Source organism: Tursiops truncatus, chromosome 8 (assembly GCF_011762595.2).
Source record: "Tursiops truncatus isolate mTurTru1 chromosome 8, mTurTru1.mat.Y, whole genome shotgun sequence".
Taxonomy (NCBI): domain Eukaryota; kingdom Metazoa; phylum Chordata; class Mammalia; order Artiodactyla; family Delphinidae; genus Tursiops; species Tursiops truncatus.
In genome coordinates this window covers 97,294,036-97,302,891 of record NC_047041.1, presented here as the reverse complement: position 1 = coordinate 97,302,891, position 8,856 = coordinate 97,294,036, and the positions used below count along the sequence as shown (strand labels likewise).

The 8,856-nt window shown below is 41.7% G+C and overlaps 1 pseudogene; it reads left to right on the top strand.

Moving 5' to 3' along the window:
- Nucleotides 1–2,721: 2,721 nt before the first annotated feature.
- LOC101326377 (elongation factor 1-alpha 1 pseudogene) lies at nucleotides 2,722–4,044 on the top strand (annotated as a pseudogene).
- Nucleotides 4,045–8,856: the final 4,812 nt, after the last annotated feature.

Genomic DNA, 8,856 nt, shown 5'->3' with positions numbered 1-8,856 from the left:
TTGTTGGACTTTTACCCAATTTGTGAACCGGTTTGTCTGTTTCTTTGGATGCTAGCGTTTGTGTGTGCCATTTGTGTTTTGTTTGTCTTGAATTTCTGTCTTTTTTTTTTTTTTTTCAGTACGTGGGCCTCTCACTGTTGTGGCCCCTTCCTCCGTGGAGCACAGGCTCCGGACGCGCAGGCTCAGCGGCCATGGCTCACAGGCCCAGCCGCTCCACGGCATGTGGGATCTTCCCGCACCGAGGCACGAACCCGTGTCCCCTGCATCGGCAGGCGGACTCTCAACCACTGCGCCACCAGGGGAGCCTGAATTTCTGTCTTTAAAAGTGGATTTTTATCCACTTTCTATCTATAAAGAAAATCCTCTGAGGCACATTTTGGATAAGTGATCTGATTACAGCCATGAACCCATGACTGAGAGGAAAATGATATTTTATAGTAATGATGTGTGGCCACAGTACCCGTTAGGATCTCCACAAGGGGTTTAGGCAGGGTAATCTTGGGACCCTGTGTACCATGTACTGTCAGCCTTGCTGTGTTAATTACATAGCTTGTGGTCTCCTGTGTTGTTGGTATATGTAAAACCCCAAGACCAAACTTGGGGGTTTATCTAGGATTTTCTCTTTGTCTTTTGGGGTTTTTCGTTTCATTTTGTTTGGCACTGTTTCTCCATTTACAGCCAAATCAATTTTGTGATATTTAAAACTTTTACTGGTGTCAAATGGAGGAAAGGAATAGAAAGGGGAAAAAAAGACCTGTCTGTGGGACATTCCCCCGGAGAAGAGAAAGGTTCAACTTGGTTTCTAAAATCACCAAAAGCCCCAGCCCAGAATTCAGCCCAGTTGCTTGATGCCAAGGCAAAAAGTCATCCTTTTAATGGTTAGAGACGATCAAATCCTATTTATGGTTTTACAGTGGCTTTTTGAATGATTCTATGGCTATTTTGTGAAGAAGCAGGGAAGAATGATGAAATCCTTTATGTGTAAGCATTTGTGCTATTATATCAGGGAAAATAAGAAAAGGAAGAGAAAAAGAGTGAGGATATGTTCCTTCAAATCTTAAAATCTCAACTCCTCCAACTGAGCTAGCTGTCCCAGCCGCTCTGCCTGTTCTGCCAATACATCCACCCCTTCCACCACCTTCCGTTCCTATCCAGCCCCAATTCCTGACACTGGGGCCCAGGACTTCCCCTCCTTCTAGGGGTCAATTAGAAAATCCTATGTTAGTTTCTGGGGCACAGGGACTTGGTCTGGTATCATCTTCTAAGACCCAGCAGGGCAGCCAGTTTGGGCCAGGAGCCACTCCCAGGGCAGGGCAATTTCCATTGCTGTCATCACACGTAGGGGGCTAAGTGCAACTGACCAGACAGTTGGGTTTCTCAGACTTCTTTAACTGGAAAGATCACAACCCTTCTTACAGGGAGGATATTCTACACCCGAAGCCCATTTGGCAGTACCCACAGCTGAACCAAATTGGGACCATGGTAAAGGAAGAATGCACTTATTAGAGCATTATTTATTAGTGCATCTTGGCAGGGCTTTGAAAATGGACACCAAAGCAAATGAGTTTAAACAATGTTCAAGAAATTCAGCAAAACAAAGGAAGACCTCTCTGAACTTTTGGAAAGGATTTATCGGGACTACAGATGCCATACTAATACAGACCCCAAAGCCCCTGAAAATATTAGAATGGTAAATTTGACCTTTTTCTGAGCTAAGTACCTAAGATATGAAGAGAAGGTTGCAAAGATTAGATGGTGCATTTAGAATGAACCCTTCTCAACTGGTAGGTGTTGCTTTTAAAGTGTGCAACAGGGAACAACAGAACGCCACTTTCCTGGCAGCGGCATTGAATACCTAAAAGGCAAGTAACCCAAAGAGAGGTAAGCCACTATTGGGGAAGGAATAATGCACTTACTGTAAGGAAGACCATTGGAAAACAGAAGAAAAATGATAAAAGATGAGAGCTTCTCATATGGTAGAAAGAGAGGAACACAGTGATGAATGAAGAAGCCCAGAGGCTCCCTTGGACTTGAGGCATCTAATTCCCCACAGGAGGCCCCAGTAAAATTGACAGTGGGGAATGAGCTGATGAACTTTCTGATAGACCTCACCCTGAAGTTTTTCACCAGAACAGCTTGACATCAGAGTTTCACCAGACCACACTTTAAGCCTACAGATGGCGCTCATGAAAATCCCAGGAAAGGAGATGGAGCTCTCCCCCCACCTCCTGCCCCCAGGTCTACAAAAAGATAAGACCAGAAGTGTGTGTTGTCAGCACCCCAGGGAAGGCCGAAAACACATGGCCAGTATGAAAACCATTAAAAAGGGATGCTGGGACACCTAATCTAAAACAATATACTCTAGGCAAGGGGATCACTTCTCCCACAGATTGACTTGTCAAAATACAAACCAGTGTATTCAGAAAAGGACAGAGAGGGCCAAAGAGTGGGGTTTCACTTGGATCACACCTCATCTGGCTGGAAATGTAGTGCACAGCTGTTTTGATCCCTGAGGCACTCTTGGACACTGTGCTGTAGCACATTCGAAATAGTGCCCATTACGGGGGAGATGCCAAATTACAACGGATTCAAAAGTATATAATGGGGCCTTACCTACACAACACCATCCAGCGAGTCAATCAGAACTGCATGATTTGTGCTGGAAATAAACCCAAAGACTGCTGTTGGACATCCCCAGATGAGGACCCAACATAGGAACCCATGCCACTGAGGACTGGACTCAAATGCCTTGAGCTGCAGGAAATTTCAGATACCTGCCAGCATTTGTGGATACTTTTTCAGGATGGGTGGAAGCATATCCCACCTGGACAGAAAGTCTCAGAAGAGGATGCCTGGGTCTTGAACCAACTGAAAGCTGAACGTGAGTGTGGTATCACCATTGATATCTCCCCGTGGAAATTCGAGACCAGCAAGTACTATGTGACCATCACTGATGCTCCAGGACACAGAGACTTTATCAAAAACATGCTGACCCAGGCTGACTATGCTATCCTGATTGTTGCTGCTGGTGTTGGTGAACTTGAAGCAGTTATCTCCAAGAATGGGCAGACCCATGAGCATGCCCTTCTGGCTTATACTCTGGGCGTGAAACAGCTAGTTGTTGGAGCTAAAACAACAGATTCCACTGAGCCACCCTACAGCCAGAAGAGCTATGAGGAGATTGCTAAGTAAGTCAGCACCTACATTAAGAAAATTGGCTACAACCCTGACATAGTAGCTTTTGTACCAATTTCTGGCTGGAACAGTGAAAACATGCTGGAGCCAAGTGCTAGCATGCCTTGGTTCAAGGGATGGACAGTCAGCCCTGGCGATGGCAATGCCAGAAGCATCATGCTGCTTGAAGCTCTGGATTGCATCCTGCCACGAATTCATCCAACTGACAAGTCCTTGTGTCTGCCCCTCCTGGACATCTACAAAATTAGTACTGGTACTCTCCCTCTGGGTCGAGGGGAGACTGGTGTTCTCCAACCTGTCATGGTGGTCACCTTTGCTCCAGTCAACATTCCAACTAAAGTAAAGTCTGTTGAAATGCACCATGAAGCTTTGAGTAAAGCCCTTCCTGGTGACAGTGTGGGCTTCGCCGTCAAGAACGTGTCTGTCAAAGATGTTCATCATGGCAATGTGGTTGGTGACAGCAAAAATGACCCACTGATGGAAGCAGGTGGCTTCCAGCTCAAGTGATTTTCTTGAACCATATCAGTGCTGGATATTCACCTGTGCTGGATCGTCACACGGCTCACATTGCTTGCAAGTTTGCTGAGCTGAAGGAGAAGGTTGATCATTGTTCTGGGAAAAAGCCGGAAGGTAGCCCCAAATTCTTGAAATCTGGTGACGCTGCTATCATTGATATGGTGATTGGCAAGCCCATGTGTGTTGAGACCTTCTCTATCCTCCTCTGGTCATTTTGGTGTTTGTGACATGAGACAGATGGTTGCTGTGGCTATCGTCAAAGCAGTGGACAAGAAGGCAGCTGGAGTTGGCAAGGTCACCAAGTCTGCCCCGAAAGCTCAGAGGGGTAAATGAATATTATCCCCAGTATCTGCCACCCCAGTCTTAATCAGTGGTGGAAGAACGGTCTCAGAACTGTTTGCCTCAATTAGCCATTAAAATTTAATAGTAAAAGACTGGTGAATGATTAACAATGCATGATAAAACTTGCAAAAGAAAAGGAGAATGCTTTGTGGACCACTTGTTTTGTGTGTAGTAGTTTTTAAAATCAGCACTTTAGAAAAACACACACATAAATAAAAAATCAGTACTTTTTAATTGGTTAAAGCCCTCCTGAAGGAAATTGTCCCCTGATTTGGATTAAGGCATTGGAACAACATTCATCCTGGAGACCGCAATCAACAGGAAAAACTGAGAAAATGAATATTAATTTAACTTGGGATACAGCCTTGTCAGCTGCCCTGCTGTGGATCAGTGGCTCCCAGAAGCAGGCTTATATTAAGCCCCTTTGAAATATTGTATGATAGGCCATTCCAGGTGTCTGCCTCGGTGGGAGAATCCAGAAATGCTCTAAAAGAACTAGCAGTTGCCAAATATGGTAGAATATTGACCACTAAACTCTGTTCATGAGGTCTGCCTATCCAATGGAAGTAAATGGTAATTTCATTGTAGCTGGAGAAGCATCAACCTATTTGTTTATTTTTGTCCAAATAAATAGCATAGGAATTTAGTATATGTATTGGGAACTGGAACAAAAACTCCAAGTTCAATTACAAATTAGACAACCAAATGCTAAGGGGTTTCATCAGATTCAAATAGTTGTAGATAAAAAAGGAAAGAGGATTTTACTACTGACTAAAGATTCTAAGGAAGATTCATCACCCCCATTCAGCAGAAAGTAGCCAGAGTGGTCTTCATCCCTTTCCCCACAAGATTGTGGAATATGGACACTGACAGTGGGGAACTGTGATAAGGAGCAACCTTTGTATTCTATTATAAGTTAATCACAAAAGAGATGTTGCCTATAAGCTTAAATTATACATCATGGCCCATCTCTGGGAACCCTGCCTCTCAGATAATGAGCGTGAAGCTAAAATACCTTTGTTTAGCTCACAGGAAACATCCTGACCAGCCCACCTGTGAATGACTGCAGGAAGGAAGAAATGAACACATCCTCTCCAGAGACTGACTGGAACCAGGAAATGTTTGGCTTTAGTCCCTCTCCTTTTAGTATAAAAGAAGCCTGAATTCTAACTCAGGCAAGATGGTTCTTTGGGACAGAAGTCCACTATTTTTTGGTTTGTTGGCTTTCCAAATAAAGTTACTATTCCTTGCCCCAACAACTTGTCTCTCAATTTATTGCCCTATCGTGCTGTGAGCGATACGAGCTTGGACATGGTAACATTATCTTCTAGACCTTACTCTATAACTTCTGAAAGTCAGCCATTATTTGTATTTTTATTTCCTTATGGAAAATGTTTTTTCTCTGGCTACTTTTAAGGTTATCTCTTTAAATGGGGTTCTCAGTAGTTTAAATATATGCCCGGGTGTGGTGTTCCTTCTGTTTATTCTGTTTGAGGTTTACTGAGCTTATTCTAAGGGGGAGAATTCTAAACCCTTTAGTCTTTCCAAGTAATTTCTTTACTTATGGTAAAAAAAAAATAGAGCTCTGATTTATACATCAAATCTAAACAATAGTTGTCCCTTGCTTTTGCTGCAGGTATTTATGAAAGGGGAGAGAAGGAAATAGGTATTTCTTGTAGTGATCCACCTGCCTCCCAGTTCTTAGCCAGCTGGTTTCACAGATCAGAGTTGCTGAGTGTTGACAGGACCTTTAGGACCAGAAAGCAGCTCAGCCTTCTGGAAAAAGAGCCTCAGGAGGCACTCTGCCAATGTCTCAACGTTACAGAGCCCTGTCCCTGAACATGGGACCCGGAGGGAGGGAGTCCATCTCGCACTCCACTGCCAGGCATGCAGCTTGGTGCATGAATTCTATTACGAACCTCAGCTCAGCAGTTTTTGGATCAAACAGGTTAAAGTACACTTTTCAAGACCACTATACCCAGAAGACATATTTCATCTTCTAGAAAAATCGGCCGCCTCTTTTTTTTCTGAGGACCTCTGCAGAGACTGAATGAGAAGACAGCTTTGCAGGTGAGAACAAAGGATCATTGCTCTGAGACTCCTCATCTCCTTCTGTTTCCGCACTGAAGTGGAATGAATAAAAATGCTACTGTTGGATGTGTATAAGAATTTCTCATCTGTGTTGAGAATTATGCCAGATGAAACGGAATTATGCCAGATGAAAGGGAAGCTATTCTCTTTGAGAAACCTGTATCAGGCATCTACTGTGTGTACGGCAGTATCCTAATTCTGTGAGAAGTTTTTCACTGGATAAAGACAGGCTTTTATTCTGAATTGATAAATTTGGAGCAATTTGGGAGCTTGCCATTGGTAGATGGGTGATAGAAAATGTAATAGCATCTGGGAAGGAATAGGCTGGTTCAGGTCTCAGTATATAACAGAGATTGTTGACATACTATGCAAATATGATCTTATTTAATCCTCTAGTAACGTACTAAGTTACATAGTCAGACTTTTTTCCCCCTTGGATAAAGGATGCCCAGGGAAATTAAGTGCCCTGCTTGAAGTGTCAAAGAGACAAGGTAGATTCTAGTAAAAGAATTACAATACAGATGATATTAAATATGAATTTAAAACCATAAAAAAGAATGTAATTTAAAAAATCTCAGCTGTAATGCCCCTATATTTGGTGTTTCCTTCTAATTTTTTATCTTTACATGGTTTATGTAAATATGAACAGAAAAATACTTTATAGCTAGTTAGAATTTTTGCACTGTCATTTTAATCCTTTTCATGTTCATCTTTAAGACTCTCTCCTATGACAACATATATATCATAACTTTTATGTTAATGGGTTTTAGAGTAGTAAAATAATGATAGATCATAGTTTATGTAAATTATAGAGAGACACTGAGATTGTGTCCAATACTTCCCTGTTACTTAATATTGTATTGCTTTACAAACTTTTTCAGAGTATTTTTCTTCATTTGAATTGTTTTCTTTGAATAAATTCCCAGTTCTGGAATGGCTTTGTCAAAGGTTTCAAAGTGTGCTCTATAGGACTTTGCCCACTATCAATGCTGGCAACCCACTAAAATGAATCTCCTCAGTTTTAGTCAACTGCGTTTACTGAACACCATATTTGTGTTTTCAGTGTGTGTGTGCACACACGTACAGAAAGTTCTCCCAAATGTACTTGTTGATACTTTAATATCCCCAGTAAACTGGCATCAAATTGAATTTTTCATATTTTCATGTAATCTTTTTGTGAAATGCTCCTCGCTAATGTCTGATTAGTCTTTAGAAATGATACATGTCTACTACTGTCTTGATACTTTCCAAGATACGGCACAGGTACTTCTATTCTGGTCTGAGCCTTTTTTCAGAAGAGCAACTGGTAGAAATTCCCATGCCCAGAACATAGTTGGCCTTCTGCAAGTACTTGTTGAATGAATGAAGGAGTCTTTTCCCTCTTGGTAAGCAGAGTGACTAAATCAATTATGTTGATACAAATACATAGTACATTCAATCACTAAACAGACATCGAGTCCTTACTGTGTGTAATAAACATTGAGAATAATAAAATAAATCATTTGAGGCCCTGCCCAGAGGACTGATAATCTAGAAGACAAAATGCAATTTACTGTAACAAGTTGTGTGATTGAAATATGTACATAACCTTAGGGGAGTGCAGAAAAGAGAGTGATTTGTACTGTTTGGATTGAGGAAATAGAGGGAGTCAATAGGGGAAAACCTGAAATTTGAGTAAGACTTTGAAACGGGAGCAAAAGCTGGATTTAGAAGGTCTTCTGGAAGTAGAGCATAAATAAAATGAAGAAAGGCAGGAGTTGTTAAATCAGATACTGAGTTAAAGAAATATTCTGTGGTCTTCTGGGGAATAGAAGGACGACAGAGGAGACTAATAGACTTTACCTTGATAGTAAAAAAAAAAAAACCTCATTTACAGGACTTAAGTAAGTCTTACCAGTCCCAGTGACTGCCCACAGCAGCTACAGTCAAGATACAAACAACACTTTAAAAATTAACTTAAAATGGGTTAAAGACTTAAATGTATTAAGACTTGAATTCGTAAAACTCCTAGAAGAAAACATGGGGGAAAAAACTTGACCTTGGTCTTGGCAATGAGTTTTTGGATATGACAACAGAAGCACAAGCAACGAAAGCAAAAAATAAAGTGGGACTATATCAAACTAAAAAGCTTATGGAGGGCTTCCCTGGTGGTTGAGAGTCCACCTGCCGATGCAGGGGACACAGGTTCGTGCCCCGTTCCGGGAAGATCCCACATGCAGCGGAGCAGCTAGGCCCGTGAGCCATGGGCACTGAGCCTGTGCATCCGGAGCCTGTGCTCTGCAACGGGAGAAGCCACAGCAGTGAGAGGCCCGTGTACCGCAAAAAAAAAAAAAATGCTTATGGAGAGAAAAAAAACAGTCAACAAAATGAACAACCTATGGAATGGGAGAAAATATTTGCAAACCAATAAGGGGTTAATATCCAAAATATGTAAAGAACTCATACAAGTCAAGAGCAAAAAATATATATTATATATATATTTAATCCTGTTTAAAAATGAGCAAAGAAGCCCTGAAAAGACATTTTTCCAAAGAAGACATACAAATGGCCAATAGGTACATGAAAAGATGCTCGAAACAAAATCACAATAATACCTCACACCTGTTTAAATGGCTATTATCAAGCAGACAAGAGATAAGTGTTGTCAAAGATGTGGAGAACAGGGAACCCTAATGTACTGTTGGTGGGATTATGAATTGGTGCAGCCACTAT